Genomic DNA, 17077 nt, shown 5'->3' on the forward strand with positions numbered 1-17077 from the left:
TTCAGGGAAATTTGGTCCGGTGAGAGGATTATTAGCAAGTAAAGAGATGATAGGAGACATAGACATATATGAAAGTAAACAATTAAAACATGTAAGAACATGAAGCACATAATTCGTAACAACAATATTGAAACCTGTTGATAAAATAATATTGATTGAAACCTCCAACTGCCCAAGAAATCTCACGAGTAAGCCACGTTAGTGTGGACGTTTACACATGAACCCCTCAATTAGACTATACACCTAGTCGTTTAATTTCAATCCATGTCAACTTAACCTTTTGACAAAAGAAATTAATAGTTGGACCTTAACTAGACCATATCATATTCAAGAAGGGACTCCGTTGGGGAGTTGTACATTGTACTTGATACGATATCTAAGCAATGACCACAATTTAACCTTGACAATTAAATTCTCAAAATTGACATACTCACAAGGACCATGCCGCTTTCAATTTAATTTCTTGGTTATCTTATTTAATTTCATCCTCTAAAGTACTTGTGAAAATCATACGAATAAGCCACGTTAGTGTGGACGTTTACCGCATAACTCCCACTACTTAAATGAATTTAAATATTTTTCAAAAGAAATCTCAACTTGACAAACTCGTGAAATCAAACATGAAGTAAGCCACGTTAGTGTGGACGTTTACTCGCATCTTCAATCACTTTGTATTGAGACCGCTTGTGGAGGTCTAAAATAATTTTTAAGCACTATAAAAATTATTAAAACAGCTTAGTCTTTTTCTTTCAAAAGGTTTGATCATGCTCAATACATAATCATAAACATGCTCTTCGAGAACGCAACACGTAAAACATGCTCGCAGAATTCTAAAACATGCTCAGAAAAACGATAAACCTTGCATGCTTGTCTAAGCGCAATTAATAAACACATATCAACAAGCAGAGACAAACGAGCGGGCAAAGAGCATAAAGGATTAACCCCACGACATGCAAAGAACAGAATAAAAGAAAATAAAGTTCTTCGTGACCCATTTGTGGAAACCCAATTCTAATCTATTACATTTAACAGAAAATAATAAAATTGAAAGCTCGGCCCAAAACTGCTCCATTGGGCCTAAGGTTTGGCCCCCTAGGGTTTATTTGAGAAAAGCGCCGCTTAGGGTTTGGAAACCCCTAAGCGGCGCCGCCGCATCAACCACAGCAACAGCAGCACGCGGCTCGACAGGCTCGGCAGCAACAGCGCATGAGACGCGCGCGCAGCAGCACACGGGTAAGCGCAACAGCACGACCCGGCGCACGTGCGGCGCACGTCGCCTCCCGGCTTCGCCATGGCCTCCCTCCGCACGGCAGCCGAGCCAATTGTTCTTCGTCTGATCTGATCGTTGTCGTCTCCGTCTTGTTTTCCACAATTACAAATTACAACCGAAAAACAATTTACAATTGAAATTCTAATCTAACCATGAATTTTCTCATGGTGAAAAACGATTACAACGTTAAAACGACGTATCCCACGAATCAACAGACCACAAAGAACAACATCAGATAAACAATTTAAAAACACGCACATATTAATCGAACACGAATTATCAGACAGAGCCAAGAAAACTAATCTGGGCTCTGATACCAATTGAAGGAATATTAAATTTAATTAATACTCGATTTGCCCGAGGATCGTCTCTTAGATTATCTTAATTCACCATACATCGATTAAACCTAGCATGCTCCTATTAATTTAAGTGTTGCACCTTGGAGTTAGAATCACTTACTTGTGAATTGAACGCAAAGGCTGTTGACGATTGAATCAAAAGACTCCAATTCTGACCCAATTCGTCACTGAACAGGTCAGCCAACTTCAACGCTCCGTTTGACCCCTCAAACGACCTCCAATCGGAGTTCTTCGTCTTGGAAAGAAATTTTCGTGGATGCCTGTTTCACCTCAATCGGAGTTCTGTAGAGGAAGTTATGGCTATTTTTCGGAGACTGTCAGAACTTGGTTTCCTGCAAAAATCTGACTCCAACTCAGATCTTCTGAACTGTATCTCGTTCAGTTCCCAACGTTGGATGGACAACGAACTATGAGAACTCCCAGAGAATTCGACCCCTACAGTTGGTGCCTTCTTATTGCTCTGCTCTCTAAAACCCTAATTTTTGTGTTTTTTATTCTGAGAGCAGATATCTGTATTTAAAGACAAAACACAAACCTAGGGCCTTAATAACTGTAGTAGGCGACTCCTACTGGGCTCAGGAGACTTTGGGTCAGTCCAGGAATCAGATACAAGGAATAAAGATGGGCCTCAAATGAATTAATTCTTATGATCAGCCCAGATCACAATTAATTCATTCCACTAGAGAATCAATAGTGACTTGCCACTTTATTACCGATGATGAGTCGGGCTTGTATTTAGACTTATTAGACCTCTGTATTAAAATATCTGACATCCATTAATTAATTAAAGCTCTGACAGCTTATATTAATTAATCTCTTTGTAATTCTTTAGTAGTACCACTCAACCCTTATTATTGCGTCTGAACTTAATCAACCTACATGGTTTAACGCAATAAACCTTTTGAGCTCCTTAAGGGGATGTCATTATCCTATACCGAATACGGGTACTAATACAGATAACCAAATATCATATATTAACCGCTATCACCCAAGATACAGAGTACTCAAGTTAATATATAATTCTCACCCATAGTAAATCAAAGTGATACACGAATCAACATATATATTTGAAACCTTATTAGTATTAAGACCTTATTAAGTCACCGAGATCTTGATCCTTCAAATATGTCAGATAGAAGAATACATCTCACTGTGATCCGATCAATATGTTACGACGTACTAGTATAGACAAGTAGTCAAGACAAACTCCTTCCATCTATACTGCAGCCTAAACCAACGACTCGTCCTAGAGGCATCTCGGTTGTGATCAGTTTATATCTCTTAAGGTTATTCCAATTAAATGGTCTTCTGTGATCTACAACACACCATACAATCTACTTATATTGAGACAAAGGACATACATATGCAATAATGAACACAATCAGATAGGAGATTAAATAGTGAACTTAGGAAACATTGTATACAAGCATAAAACGTTCTTGCTTTCAGTATACAAATCCAACAAATCCTCCTCCAGCAAATCATCAAGCTTTGATTATGAGGGTCATGTCCTCATGGACCTATGTACTGAAAATCCAGAAGCCTTTACATCCGAACTAGTGTTACGTGAAATGAGTGAGTTGGAACAAGTCATGTGCGCCTACGAGGATCTAAGGTTTTAATTGTAATATATCCTTGTAGACAAACAGAGATTGGAAATAGCTATTGCCATGACTTCATCCAGAATAAATGAAATCTCTTCAATCATTCATGATGGAGATGATCAGGGAGAACTGGCTCAAGAATATGCCAGATTGGAAGATTTGAGATAAACACTTTAGATTGAAAAGAATCAACTCATACAAGGTCTATTTAGAAAAACTGAAGCTGCACTAATCCAGACAAGAAGATATCTAGATGAAACTTTATTTGAAAAGTCAAAACTTCAAATAAAGAAAGGCCAGTGGGTTGAGTTCTTGTTAGAAAACGACACTCTTATAAACACTCTCCCGTCTCCATTATCAGAGAAAAGAATTGGAGAAAAATCGACTGAAGAAACTAAAGGAAAACGAGTTCTGGTCGAAGACACAACTGATGATTTCGACAGTGACTCACCAGAAACATTCAAAGACAATGCAATTGGATTTCATCAGTCGCTGTATAGTCAACATCAGTCTACGGTGTAATTAGTCCAACCAAGAGGCTATCAGTCAGTTGGTACTCCATTATTTCAAGGAAGGCACAATGCTGCACTTGTCTACGCATAGCCTAATCTTAAAGACGATGAGATGGAAGCTGAGTTTAGAGGATTATCTGTAGAAGCCTCTGATCACTATTTTTCTTAACAACAATAACTGCAACTAACATAGGTATTGTAGAAAGCAACAAGTAATCGAGTATCGTATCCTCAGGGACTGACACAACGAAGTAACTCTAGCTATCTCCTAAACAGACTATAACAGTATACAGGCAACAAAAAGTACGAAGGTTTGATTAACACTCAACTTAAATAGCAACAAATAAAATATGATAAAAATTTAAATAATAAAAGACTCTGACCCTAGGGATGTACTTTTACTAATTAATTACATGCATTTAATCTATTGATTCAATTACCAATTTAATCCAACCCTAATGAGAGATCACAGAACTATTCACAAGCTTCTCTAACGAACACCTATGAAAGTAGATTAATTTACCCCCCTTCACATTCAAGACTCCAAGGAATAAATTAACTCCCAAGCGTACACAAAGAATAGCTCCCTATAGTTTCACCTATCCCATTCAAGTGTCAAGGCTACTACTATAACATGCATTCCTGAATCGGCTGAACAATTATCGCATTCAAGACTCAAACTGAACAGCTAGACATGTAAATTATTGGCCAAATAATTCACAAAAAATTAAGCACCAGGAATCACGAATCACAAGTTGGAAGGCAAATTGATATCAATAAATCATACACACATAATTAATCAGCTATGTACAAACCCTAGGTTCAGATTAACGAACTAGCCAGACATCATAAAATAAAACATAAACATATTAAATAAGAGAACAATTGTAAAAACTAAATTATATAAAACCGTAGAAATTGAGTGTAACAGCTTGAATCTTCACTCTTGCAGAAATCAAAATCCAGTTCTCTAAGAATTGAAAAGCAATGAAAACTAAAGCTATGAAATTGAAAAATAAAAGCTGGGAACCCTAGATAGGTCAAAAGAAGACCTATTTATAGTCTTAGGGTAAAACATAGAGTTCTAAATTGAAAATAACATCGAAAAACGGAAAAAACGCGAACAACTTAAAATACGCGGACAAAACGGCGGCCTGTTCGGCGGTCGCCGGTCGCCGAATTTGCCTTAAAATATGCCTAAATTCGGTTGTCGCCGAATATTCACCATACAGCACAAACTTCGTCCAGGGAAATCGGCCGAATTTGTTCTTCAAACGTCCATAAAAAATAAAACTTTATCAACTCCCCCAAACTTAAGATGTTGCTCGTCCTCGAACAACGAGAAGAACAAAACAATAAACACGAATGGGTAAGATGATTGGATCATCGATGCCTCAGAAAAATAAAACTTTTGAATTCCCTCAAATCCTCAACACATGAACACAATAATTACCAACAAGCATAATCAATGGCAAATTCAACCTTGACATTCCAACAATTGACTCTCAAGATAAAAGTGTTTCACTCAACTCACAATTGATGGAAAATGACGTGTATCTCTCATCGAAACTCATGCAATGTAGATTACTTACCATAGGCTTGCCAATCGTCTCAAGTCTCCATCGCTAAAAGTGTGCCAAGAGTAAGATCAAATAGGTCTTTATATCGGGTTCTAATGTAGGGACATTGGATTAGGTGGGGAAATTTGGGCTAAGTGACTCAAAGTAAATTGATTACACCAACCTTATGACTTCACCATTCAAGCATGGAATAAATTCCATCTTCCACCAAATAACACCTCCATGAACAACACAAACCAAGGGGTATAATCATCATAAGACAAAACTAGACATTCTTTTATGCTCTCACTTTTCTAGTAACAAACAAAGTCGACTATCCATGAAATTTTCAATTATACACGCGACTTTCTCAACCAACTTTCATCATTCTTTTCTTTTTTTTTTGTTTTTTTTTAAGAGTGACTAGTATCATGTTTCACCCCTTATTCTCAATCAACCCACAACAAATACCACACAACAATCCCCATATACTCCATCACCCCCTATCATCCAGTTAAAGAATCAAAGCTTTAAAAAGGCTCAAACAGGGTTAACAAGGGAATAATGTTTTCAAGAAAGTGTTTGGGATATAACATGGCTTACGAAAGATGGCCTAAAATCATCTCAAACTCTTGGGCACAACAAGCAATCTCAACCAAGAACCATGACAAGTTTTAGAAGTGCACTACATGCATGACAACACTCAACAATAAAGAACAAACTGCAAAAAAAATGGGCAGTTAAGGCTCAATTCCTCACAAGCTTGTTCAACGTCAAAAGTCAAGGCAAAAATATACTCATCAATCACACACGTCAGTTCAAATCATGTCAAAATGTCAAGAAAAATTGAAAATTACCTTCTTTTCGCATAATTCCTCATAGGCACCTTACCAACAAACAAACTGGAGCATTAAACAATCAAAAAACAAAGAAACTATGGAATATGTCTGAGAATATATCAATTTAGGTACAGGCCCAAAAATAAAAGACTACGAATACCTCCACAAAGCAGCAAAAAGAATAAAGCAAACTAGGCTAAAGATGCAAACTATAACCAATCTCCATCCCCCTCCCCCAAACTTATTAAGGAGCGAATGCTCGAAAATAAGTTTGGAGGGAATAATAGATAAAGGTTATGGTTTGCATACTCACAAAGCACTCAAGATGGCGGTCCTCCTTGTCTTCTCTGGAAATCCTAAAACTGTCATAAGATTTCCTCTTGCATCGCCATCTGCCTAGCATACTCCTGCTGCTGTCTCTCCATCTCTGCACGCTACCAGGCCTCAAAAGTCGTCTGTCGAGTGAACTCCCCCCGTGCATACGTCTTAAAAGCGTCAAAATGAGCAAACTGCTCACGCTGATAAGCATCCATAGCTTGCTGCTGCAGGCGAACCACCGTGACGTCTGTGCGCATAACAGTGAGCTGCGTCTCCTGCTGCTCAGCAAAGGCCTGCAACTGCTGCATCCTCTCGGTAAGCTCAGTAACATCAAAATGAGCTCCCTGTCCTCCTTGTGCTCCTGCTGCTGCTGCTACGGGCTCCTCTTGTTCATCTTCCTCATTATTCACCTGCGGAGTGTCCTGCTCGGCTACCTGCTCTCCTGCTATAACTCTCACATGGGCGCCTGTGTTCATCAGCCAATTTTGGGTCTCAAAGCGCCCGTCCACATGGGTGAGAGTCGGATTTGGCATAGGGAAGTGGTCACCTCCACTTTGCACCAACTTAAATGGTGGTCGAGCCCTTGACAGGAATCTCATGCGAACCATACGGTGGCCACTGAGCAGCATATCACCCGCTAACGGTTCCCATGTAGCAACTGCGGGACTAACACGGCGTGTGAGGGATGTAAGCATCCCTCCAATCGTGATCACTCCTGCATTGGTCTTTGATGCCTTAAACAATTGCTTGAGAAGAATTTGGGTTAAATCTATTGGTGTACGTGTAAGCATCCCCCAAATGATGAACAACTCGTGCTGCGTCACATGGCTGTTGTCCTTCCTAGCAAGCACCGTATGAGCCAGAATGCGGTGTGTCATCCTTAGGACAAGATTCCGAATGTCTGCTGCATTTGATGTCCCTGACACAAATGAACCGGCGCTAGCCAAAGCTATCTCTCTCCAGAATGATGCGGCGTTGAACTCTGCTCCAATCGAATATACGGTGTAACCTCCCACTCTGCAATTAAGCGCCGTAGTGATCTCTGTCACAGGGATATCAACCTCCCAAATGTTGTTAAGCTGAAATGAAATCCTGCTTGGTTTGGATTGATTGAAAACCGCCTATTCCAACGTGCTTAGGATCTCCAAAGTTGCTCGTTCATAGGTGGGCCATCCACCATTGAAGATATAGGTCCACCCGACATGGTAGAATAAATCTTGCACGTCCTCAAAGATACCCATCTCCCAAAGAAGCTCGTGGTCGGCATAGCGCGTGATCTCAATCCCCTTCCTTGCAATCTTTCGAAACCTATACCGGTCATCATTCGAAATGAGTGATACCCCATGAAACTCGGGGTCCTCACGAGTATACTCGGCCGGTTGGCGGGAGCTTGAGGCACCGGTAGCTCAATGTTTCTTGTGTGCCATAGTACCTGGAGCAACTCGGCGACCAACTCGGCGATCGTCGAGTTGGTCGCCGAAAATCTGCGATTTAAGGAACAGATTCGGCGGTCGCCGAATTCCAGCCCCCAAGTGTAAAATCCGTCCAGAGTTTTCGGCGCCCAACTCGGCGGTCGCCGAATTTCACGGCCAAAACTCGGAACTCGGCGATCTACTGGGGGTTGGTCGTCATTTTTCGATTTTTACCCTTTTTTTTAACTGCAAAAATGAAAATCACTAGGAAAAACAAAAAAAACGAGAACGAACTAACAAGGCAAAACAAACAAAAATGAGAATAAAACAACGACAAACGAAAATAAAGAAAAACAAGCAAAAACTAACAAAGCAACTAAAATTGGGTTACCTCCCAACAAGTGCTAAAATTAACGTCTATAGCTTGACGATACTTCACAATCATGGATCAATGAAGTTGACCACTTCCACGTCGCGGTCTAACTCTGCCTTGAAATACGGTTTAAGACGATGGCTATTAATAATAAAAGTGGAACCATGCGATGTAAGCAACTCATAAGTTCCATTCCGATTGCTCTTGTGAACCACATATGGACCTCTCCATCTAGACTGCAGCTTCCCAGGAAATAACCGAAGCTTAGAATCATACAAGAGAACCTCATGTCCCTGCTTGAACTCCTTAGTGCGGATGCTCAAATCATGGAACTTCTTTGCTCTTTCCTTGTAGATACGAGAACTCTCATAAGCTTCATTCCTCCACTCATCCAATTCTGTCAACAAATCACGCCTTGTATGATCGGCCTCCTTAAACTCTAAATTGATTCTCCTCGTCGCCCAATATACCTTGTGCTCAATCTCAACAGGTAAATGATAAGATTTGCCAAAAACAAGTTGATATGGAGACATACCAATTGGAGTCTTGTAGGCAGTGCGATACGCCCAAAGAGCATCATCCAAGTGCTTTGCCCAATCTTTCCTGTTTGTGACGCTCTTCTCCAAAATCTGTTTGATCTCTCGATTAGCCAACTCCGCCTGCCCATTAGCTTGAGGATGATACGGAGTCATCACCTTGTGCTTTACTCCATACTTCGCCAAAACGCTTGCTAGCAACTTGTTGTTGAAGTGCGACCCCCCATCACTAAGCAACGCTCTCGGTGCTCCGAACCGAGTCAAAATATTCTTTTGTAAGAATTTAATGACTACCTTGGAATCATTAGTGACAGTTGGGATCGCCTCCACCCATCTAGACACATACTCCACCACTAGTAAAATGTAGGAGAACCCACATGAAGGAGGAAAATGACCCATGAAGTCGATCCCCCACTCATCGAACAGCTCCACCTCAACAATGATATTCTGCGCCATCTCATCCTTCTTGGTGATATTGCCCATGCGTTGGCAACGATCACACGTCTTCACAAAAGCGTGGCAATCTTTGAAGATTGAAGGCCAATAAAAACCACTATGGTTTACCTTCATGGCTGTACGGTTGGCAGCAAAGTGACCTCCACTAGGCGAGCTATGACACTCCTCAATGATCTTTGGCCATTCATGCTCTCTAACACATCGCCTAATAAAGCCATCGGCGCACCTCCGGTACAAGTACGGATCCTCCCAATAATAAAACTTGACATCATGGAGAAACTTCTTCTTTTGATAGTGCGAAATCCCCTCGGAAAGAACTCCAATAACCAAGTAGTTGACATAATCCGCATACCAAGGGTCCTTAAATAAAACAGCCCAAATCTGCTCATCGGGAAAAGACTCATTGATGGCTATCTTCGGATCATCTCCCTCAACCGGATTCTCCAAACGAGATAAATGGTCGGCTACCACATTCTCACATCCCTTTCGATCACGAATCTCCATATTAAACTCTTGAAGCAGCAAGATCCAACGAATCAAACGGGGCTTTGAATCCTTCTTGTTAAACAAATAACGGATGACAGCATGATCGGTGTAGACAATTGAATGAGTTCCAATTAAATAAGAACGAAACTTATCAAAAGCGTACACCACAGCTAGTAGCTCCTTCTCTGTGGTAGTGTTATTCATCTGAGCAGAATCCAAGGTTTTACTAGTGTAGTAAATGACCTTGAATAACTTATCTCTATTTTGACCCAACACAGCTCCCACGGCCCAATCACTAGCATCGCACATCAACTCAAACGGTGCACTCCAGTCCGGCGTGATCAACACAGGTGTAGAAATCAGCGATGCTTTCAACTTCTCAAAGGAGACGAGGCACTTATCGGTGAAGACAAACTTCACATCCTTCTGAAGCAAAGCACAGAGCAGCTTGGATAGCTTGGAGAAATCCTTGATGAAACTTCTATAAAATCCTGCATGCCCAAGAAAGCTCCGCACAGATTTCACAGAAGTAGGAGGCGGCAACTTTTCAATAGCCACGATCTTAGCACGATCCACCTCCAAACCTTGGGCAGAAACCTTATGCCCCAAAACAATGCCCTCACGAACCATGAAGTGGCACTTCTCCCAATTGAGCACGAGTGCCATCTCCTCACAACGCTGTAAAACTTGAGCAAGATTGTCCAAACAATTATCAAATGAGGAGCCAAAAACAGAAAAGTCATCCATAAATACCTCCATGATATTTTCAATCAACCCATGAAAAATTGCCATCATGCAGCGCTGGAAAGTGGCAGGAGCATTGCAAAGACCAAAAGAAATCCTCCTAAAAGCAAAGACGCCATAGGGACAAGTAAACGCGGTCTTATGCTGGTCCTCCGGGGCTATCATTATTTGATTGTAGCCCGAATACCCATCTAGAAAGTAGTAATACTCGTATCCTGCCAAACGGTCAAGCATCTGATCAATAAAGAGCAATGGAAAGTGATCCTTACGTGTGGCTGCATTCAAAGCTCGATAATCAATGCACACGCGCCATCCTGTGACTAGCCTCGTAGCTATGAGCTCATCTCTCTCATCATTCACCACAGTCATGCCTCCTTTCTTAGAGACAACTTGAGTTGGGCTCACCCACTCACTATCAGAGATGGCATAAATAATACCTGCATCCAACCACTTGAGCACCTCCTTTCTCACAACTTCCTGCATAGCCGGATTCAAACGTCGCTGGGGCTGCACCTTAGACTTGTATTCCTGCTCCAATAAAATACGATGCATGCAAATAGAAGGACTAATTCCTTTGATGTCAGAAATAGACCATCCTATAGCAGACTTGTACTTCCTCAGAACTCGCATCAACTTCTCCAACTCCAACGGAGATAAATAAGCAGATACAACAACAGGAAAAGTTTAATTCTCACCCAAAAATTGGTACTTCAAGTGCTCAGGAAGTGGCTTCAGCTCAAGTTTGGGTGCAGCTGCAGCTGGTGCAGATAAATCAACTTCCTTTTCCACCGACTTGCTTCCCCCATCAACAGGCTTGTGAATATCCATGTATGAAACAGGATCGATGGGATGGCTCTCTACGGCCTCCAGCTCTGCAATATAATCCAAAATATGATCACACGCCTCATCAAGCTCGGAGTAAGGATATAACGACTGTGTGATGCACTCCTCCAAATGATCCTCTACAGTTGCAGGAAAATCCACTACAGTCTCGATTAAATTGCAATCCTCAAGCTGTGGCTCAGCTGGCTTCTTCATCGCATCATAAATGGACAACGTCATCTTTTCATCATTGACACAGAAAGTAAGATCTCCCTCTTGCACGTCTATCAATGCATGGCCCGTTGCTAGAAACGGATGCCCCAAGATCAATGGAGTATTCTTGTCCTCCGGCATGTCCAAAACTATGAAATCTATAGGAAAAATAAACTGCTCCACCTGACCCCAAGACATACTCTACAATTCCCTTGGGATAAGTTAGGGAACGATCTGCCATCTGTAAAGCAATGGAAGTAGGCTTGATATCTCCAATCTCCAACTGGTTGAAAATAGAGAGAGGCATCAAATTGATGCTTGCCCCTAAATCACAAAGAACGCGGGAGAAATTCTATCTTCCAATCACACAAGCGATAGTAAAGCTGTCAGGATCCTTCTGCTTCAATGGTAGCTTTCTTTGTAGCACAGCACTGCATTCATCGGAAAGATTAATCGTCTCATATTTCCCCAACTTCTTCTTGTTGGAGACTGCATCCTTGAGGAACTTGGTATAGCTTGGCATATCTCTCAAAGCATCAAGTAAAGGAATGTTGATGTGAAGCTTTGAAAACATCTCCATAAACTTGGCTAATTTCTCATCCATCTTTGGCTTTGCCAGGCGACGCGGAAAAGGCGCTACAGGCTTGTACTCTGGCCTGAGAAACATAGGAGTAGGAATAGGCTCCTTAATAGCAGAAGTACTCAATGATACCTTAGAAGTAGGTGGCGAATCGCATACAATCGTCTTCAAGTCATCCTCTTCCACAATCTCTACACCTTTTTCCTTGCCATCCTGCAGCTCTGGATGATTCTGATATTGAGTCTCGCTCCTCAAATGAATCGCATTACACTGATTTTTAGGATTGATCTCAGTGTTGCTAGGAAATTTTCCTGGTGTGTGCTGCCACTACTACAAAAGTTTACATACATAACAGTGCATAGATAACGGTTTTTTTCAAAAACCGTTATGTATGAGCGCACTTTTAGGAATAGATAACGGTTTTGGAAAAATCCGTTATCTATGTAGTGTTGTCTATATGCATAGATAACAGTTTTTGAAAAACCGTTATGTTTTTGTGTTATCTATTAGTTGCATACATAACGGTATTACAAAACCGTTAAGCCACCGTTATCTATGACCATCTTTTATAACGGTTTATTCATAACGTTAAAGAACCGTTATGTATAAGAGTCATTTACAACGGTTTTGGAACCGTTATGTTTGAGCGTATCTAAAAACTGTTATGTATAATTTTTTTTAATTTTTTTAATTATTTTTTTAAATTTTTTTTAAAACTCATATTATATTATATCATTTGAAACTTTCTCTCAAATCCCTCCAAGATCGAGCTCTCCTTCTCTCCCCCTTATCTTTCAAGCTGAGCGGACCAGCTAGGGCTCCGCCGCCGCGGCCGCCGAAGTTCCGGCGAGGAGCGCCGGCCTCGCCCACCTTATCTCTCATTCTTTTGACTCAATTCGGACATTCACAAACTCACACCACCGCTCAATTTCTCAATCTCCGGCGAACGGCAGTGAGGCCGCCGCCACTCTCCCTCAAAATCTCACTTAACCACCGCCTCAATCTGAAAAGGTTCCAGCCGCCACCACCGCCTGTATCTCAAGAGGCGGCGCCGCTCTCTCCTCTAAACCCTAGATCCCTAATTTCTCCGTCTGAAACCCTAGGGCCCCAGATCTAGACTCCACCCTCTCCGGCCTCTGGCATCAATAGCAGCTCCTCGCCGCCGTGCCTGGACTTCCTTGATCCCGAGTCAGACGGCGGCTAAGGGTCACCGGCGACACACTCTTTAATTTTTATGAAGCAGGATTATTATGTGAATAGGGGTTACGCCATTCGGACTATCCGAGAGGAGTTTCCGGAGCTTTTCTACCGAGAGCTGAGCTTTGATATATGCAAGTACATATGAACTTATTGATTTTTCTATTTTGAGCATAGTTTTCTAATTATAGTTCTCAAATTCACTGATGATAGAGAGGTGAAATTTCTGAATACTTAACATTTGTGTTTGTTTTCGAATTTCTGGAATACTTTTTGTCTGATTTTCATTTGTTTAGCGAATTGTAGAACGTTTACCTGCTGATAGATAATCTATTTTTGAATTCAAATGAATGGGGATAGAATTTTCATGCAGGTGTAGTTTAGCTAATGCTTGTCCAAATTGTTTCCTAGATTTCTGGTCAGAATGCTCGTTGTAGTTTAGCTATTGAACAACAAATATATTTGATCTTGGAAGCTTGTTGTGCTAGCTATTTTAACATTAGTACTATGTAGATACAGAGCATGATTGTAAAATGGAGTCAGGAAAGAGTACTGACACCATCATATAGCAATCATTGTTGCTATTTTCTTATTTGTCCTTACATTTTCTACTTGCACTGTGTTTCTTCTATAATTGTTTTGGTTTTTTTGACTTCCATTCTAATATCTCCTTAGTTGGCTTTTTCATTGCCTATATGTCTTGTCGTGCCTGTTCTAATATGACTTGTGATATTTAGGGAAGAATTTATCTGTTTCTAATGGATATGAGGAAGATGAAAGGATTTTGAAAGAAGTGGAAAAACATCCAGAGAGACCCCGAGTTCAACCACCTCCTCTTTGCTCGCTCCAATATTGATCTCAAGGTATTTGCTAGCTATCTCTATCTAGTTGACTATGGATATTGCAATTTTATTATGATTTTGTATTTATATTGATAGAGAAAATTATCCAAGCCTATTACTGTCATGATAGTTTATTTGGTTGGTTTTGGGACTAAATAGCAATGTTTTCGTTTGGATAAGTGGCGGAATTTGAGTGTTGCTAGTGGCCAAGGCCCAAGAGATAAAAATCAAAGGCATCCAAAGGAAAAGCCAATCCTGCTGACACTCCTGCTGCTCCACTGCCAATTGCACAGACCTCTGGTTCTGTTGCTCCGTCGTCCAAAGGTGCATCTACAGATGTAGTTATGCTAGATTCTTCAAGGCCCTTGCCTGAGGGGATAAGTGCTTCCAAGTAATTTCTCTCCAGCATTATTTACTCAGAGCCATTTGTTTATCTGATGTGCTGATGTGCTCTACCTCAAAAAATTACTTATTTATTTAATTTGCTATGTATGTATGTTTGTGTACGTATGTATGTGGGTGTCCGGAATCCTCAATCATAGGCATTATAAGTGAGTATCAATTGTTTTGACTTCACCAGTTTTTTTTATCTTATTGTCTCTGTTGTGACTGTGAGTGCATATGCTTGTCAATGCATTTTATAGCTAATGTGGCACAATAAGTGTCTACTGTAGTGGCATCTTCTAGGGTGATACTTATCATCATATGATGATAATGACTGATATACATGTTGCGCTACTTTTTAATTATATGTTATGATCAATGCACAATCATGGTAAGAAATAGACTACTATGGACAATGTATTTCATGTAGTTTAACTTAAATGCAAATATGTGTGGTATATGGGATTTTGTGTATTGTACTACATAAGAATGATAATACATATGTTAGGGGTGCCTTTCATAAATAGTGGAGGCTCTAGAATAAGAATACGAAGCGCAATGTGGTACTCTTGGACAAGATAATGAGTTTAGATGTTCACTTTAGATACTTGGTATCTTCAGAATTTAGTGATTTTCCAAGTTCAGATTATATATTATTTTCAATGCAAAGCTTTTACATTACTAGTTGGTCAGTGAAATGATTCTAATCTGGCTAAGCTCTATAATTGTAACTTTAAAGTATACTGATCAGAAATACTTCCTTCTACAAGGTCCTGTCAACCATGATTCAATTCATACCAACAAACAGTAGAGAGGAATTTATGTAAATTTTGGTGCATTGTCAATGTTCACTTTTTTATAGGGGATTCTATCTGACAACTGTTTGGCTTTGTTCCATTAATCCATGTTTCTCAAAGAGTTTCATCTTTTGTTGCGCAAAATGGATACGAGGCTTTGCAAGCACAAGCATTGGCTAGTGGGTACCAAGGAGAGTGGCAGAATTACCATAGAAAGCAAATGGTATTTTTTCATTGAATTCCATAAGAAGTTGTCTATTTCTACTCCTAATAAGTTTCTTATGCTTTTGGAGTCTCCTCTTAGCGTTTGCATTCAAATCTAACAAAATGTTTACCAAATCAGTTGTTTTCCTTTGCAGGTTGCTCTTAAGATTGCAGCAAACACTTATGGTGGAGGCAATGAGGAATTTAAAGTCCTAATTTTGATAGGAACACATGATATGATAGATTTTTGTTTTAGCTATAAGATAGTTGGTACTTTCAATTTTGAATCGAAATATGCAATGATGATATTTAGTTCAATTGGATGATAATTGGTGCGTCGTTTTACACCAAAAATATCCGGCAGTCAGCCGGTATGCCCACACTGCGCAGACAGCAGCAAGCAAAATCGTCTCCCAAAGGATCGGCGAGAATCTCCTAAAATCCAACCTGTAAAGAAACTCCAAAAACGAGATTTATGGGGAAAATATTGAGAAAATACTAAATCTAAAAATAAATAAATAAAACCTATAAGAATTGCAATGGTTCTAATATTAATTAAATAAATAGAAAATTCTAACAATTAATAAAGAATTCCAGCAATCAATTAAGTCCACCCTAGCTCAATTATTCTGATCATTGATACAAATATAACTTTAATTCATACAAGCAAACCAGTTATAACCACCGAAGACGCTTCTGACGTGATCTTATTTCTCCTTAATTATTCGGTAATTAGGAAGACGCTTCACTAATTACTACCCTAATCGACTGACAACCGTAAGAGACGCTCTATAGGTTTAATGAGCCGACAGCATTAATATCTAGAGAAACCCGATTCAAAACCAATAAACTCTGACGCAGGATTATTGAATTAAGACTGTTTTTCTCTTGACCCTGATGTGTCAATTTACCACTAATCAAACCTAAACCACAATTACGGATGGCCGGTTCAATTGGCTATGTAATTAATTCTAACCCAATAAATATTTGCAACTACCTAATGGATTAAAACAATTAATATCATTAAACATGGAGAATCGCAGATGCAAGCATAAAATAAAGTATAAGAACAATTAGATCTCACAGAATAATTTTGCTAGTGCTTCCCTAATCGTTGCCGGAATAAAATAAATTAACTAGAACTCATAATCAAAATAAATCAAACAAAATAAATAATTAATTGCAAAGGAAAGATGAAGGAATAAAACTTGAATTGAGAACTCCAAAATTGCATCCACAATCTGCCTCCAAAGTTGCCGTCTGGAATGTATGAGATGTCTAAAACTCACTCCTTAATATATATATATAACTAATGAAATAAACCTAATTCTACTATGCAAAAAGTGGCGCATGGGCCTAACCAAACAAAAGCTCATAACTTAAAATAAAAGAAAAGTGGCGAGGCCCACTAAATTAAAATCAGTCCAAATCAAACATGATGGCCCAGCATGTCTTTCTTCTCGGCACTTTAGCCTTCAATCCATGCAATCAATTCACGCCCAGGCAGAATGGGCACACCGCACGGCAGACGTGCACAACTTCCTCTTCACACAGCTTCACGACTTCAAAA

This window comes from Salvia miltiorrhiza, chromosome 4 (assembly GCF_028751815.1).
Source record: "Salvia miltiorrhiza cultivar Shanhuang (shh) chromosome 4, IMPLAD_Smil_shh, whole genome shotgun sequence".
NCBI lineage: Eukaryota > Viridiplantae > Streptophyta > Magnoliopsida > Lamiales > Lamiaceae > Salvia > Salvia miltiorrhiza.